Source organism: Aptenodytes forsteri, unplaced genomic scaffold (genome assembly GCF_000699145.1).
Source record: "Aptenodytes forsteri isolate BGI_AS27 unplaced genomic scaffold, ASM69914v1 Scaffold19, whole genome shotgun sequence".
NCBI classification, from domain to species: domain Eukaryota; kingdom Metazoa; phylum Chordata; class Aves; order Sphenisciformes; family Spheniscidae; genus Aptenodytes; species Aptenodytes forsteri.
Genome location: NW_008795327.1, coordinates 1,059,827 through 1,062,284, shown reverse-complemented (window position 1 = coordinate 1,062,284; position 2,458 = coordinate 1,059,827).

The window sequence follows — 2,458 nt, the reverse complement described above, 5'->3', positions numbered from 1 at the left end:
CATCAGGTCCCATAGACTTATGTATGTTCAGGTTCCTCAGGTGGTCATGAACCTGATCTTCTCTTACAATGGGAGGGACTTTGCTCCTCCAGTCCCTGTCTTGTGGTCCATCTGCTCTAGAGGTGTGGGAAGAGAGGTTGCCAGTGAAGACTGATGCAAAAAAAAGTTGTTGAGTATCTCGGTCTTCTCCATGTCCGTTGTTACCAGTTTGCCAGTCTTGCTCATCGAGGGTGGGGGGGTGCATGTACGCTTTCTTTGACCTGCCTTTTCTGGCTGACATACCTGTAGAAGCCCTTCTTATTATTCTTTGTGTCCCTTGCCAAGTTCAGCTCCAGCTGCGCTTTGGCCTTCCTGACCCCATCCCTACACAAACGGGCAGCGTCCCTATACTCTTCCCAGGATACCTGTCCCTGCTTCCACTGCCTGTGCATTTCCTTCTTGCCCTTTAGTTTGACCAACAGGTCTTGACTCATCCATGCCGGTCTCTTGCCTTCCTTTCCCCATTTCTTACACGTGGGGACAGAGAGCTCTTGCGCTCTGTGGAAAGCATCCTTAAAGATGTGCCAGCTCTATTCTGCTCCCTTGTCCCTGAGGGCAGTTTCCCAGGGGGTCCTAAGGAGCTGACTAACCCCTTGAACAGCCGGAATTTTGCTTTCCTAAAATTCAGGGACCTGACTTTACCCTTCGCCTGTCCCATATCTCTCAGGACAGCGAACTCCACCAGTGCAGTGATCACTGCAGCCCAGGCTGCCTCCAATCCTGATGTCACCGATTAGCTCACTTGGCTGGTGACCAACAGGTCCAGTAACGCATCCCCTCTGGTAGGACTGTCTATTATCTGGCCTAAGATGTTATCCTCAGTGCACTCCAGGAGTCTCCTGGATTGCCTACAGCTCGCTGTGCTACTTTTCCAGCAGATGTCAGGGTGGTTGAAGTCCCCCAACAGGATGAGAGCCTGCGAGCGCGATGCCTCCTGTAGCTGAAGTAATAGGTCAATAGGCTCCCCTTGATGGGGTGGCCTGTAGTAAACACTGACCACAAGGTTCTAGGTTGGTAACTGTGGTTTTCAGGTAGGTTATCCTTCTTCAAGTTTTGATTGCATGGCTGCTGAATGTGCTCAATTTTTTTTTTCAATACTAAATATGTTGTTGCATTTATTACAAACAAAACTCTCCTTGCACCTTTCTCAACAATGCTCTCCTCCTGGGTAGGAAGCACAAATTGAATATTGTGTGTACACACACCCTCCAGTGGATGTTTTGCTACAGCACAGGGTTTGTGCTTTTCTATAAAGGACAGTTTTGTGTTTCTATCCACATTGCTGTTCTCTCTGGTAAGTTTCCAACCATTACTGTGTCTTGTTTTCTCAGTCTTACTCTGTCCAGTTACCAGGATGCTACCAGCCAGTAATATTCAGGCCCTTCAGGGCTGTGGTGAGTGGCCTGGCAGACACACGTGGCTCCATAAAGGAACAAATCCTTTTTTGTGTGAGCAAGGGTAGAAACTGGCAGTACACATCACCCAACCTCAGTGCAGCGTTCCAGTTAATGAAACCTCTCCCAGACAGACTGCAATAACTGACAGAAAAAGCTTTATCTTCCCTTTCACAAGAACCTTTAAACTTCCCTTTTGAATAAAAGCTTATCTGCTAATCGGTTTGACCCCTGATTCACCTGTTCAATAAATGAGTTCATCACTTTACCTTTTAGCCATCAGACTGGGCAGTGGTAATTCTCACTGGGAGTCTGAATGAGGTTCTGTTTTTTATTCCTGGGCAACACACTATTACATTTATTGCAAAACCCCTACAGTACCATTAATAAAGAGATTTTTAATCCTCATAAATCAAACAGGGTCTTAATTTGATATTTAAGGGCAATTCAAGGAAGATAGTAATAAAAAAAGAAAAACAGCTGTGCTTGAGAAATTGTATGATCTCTGGAAGCAAGGTCCGGCTTCGCAGGAATATTACAAAGCTGTGGTTCATATATGCAGGGAGAAGACACGAAAGGCCAAAGCTCAATTACAGTTGAAACTGGCCAGTGTTGTTTCAGATAACAAGAAGGGCTTTTTTAAGTATAATAGCAAGAGGAGGTCTAAAGAAAACATTGGACTGATACTTGTTGAAGATGGTCATCTGACTAATAGGGATGAGGAAAAAGCAGAGGCGTTCAATGCTTTTTTTGCCTCAGTCTTTAGTAATACAGATAGCCCTTGGGCTGCCCGGTCCTGAGTCGGAGGACCATGAGTGTGGGAACAGTGACTTTCCATTTGTGGAGACTGAAATTGTAAGGGACCAGCTGTATCAGTTCACAAGTCCATGGGGCCTGACAGGATTCATCTCAGAGTATTGAAGGAGCTGGTGGATGTTATGGCAGGAGCCCTCTCTATCATTTACCAAAGGTCTTGGGAGTCTGGGGAGGTCCCTGCTGACTGGAAGCTAGCCAATGTTATTCCA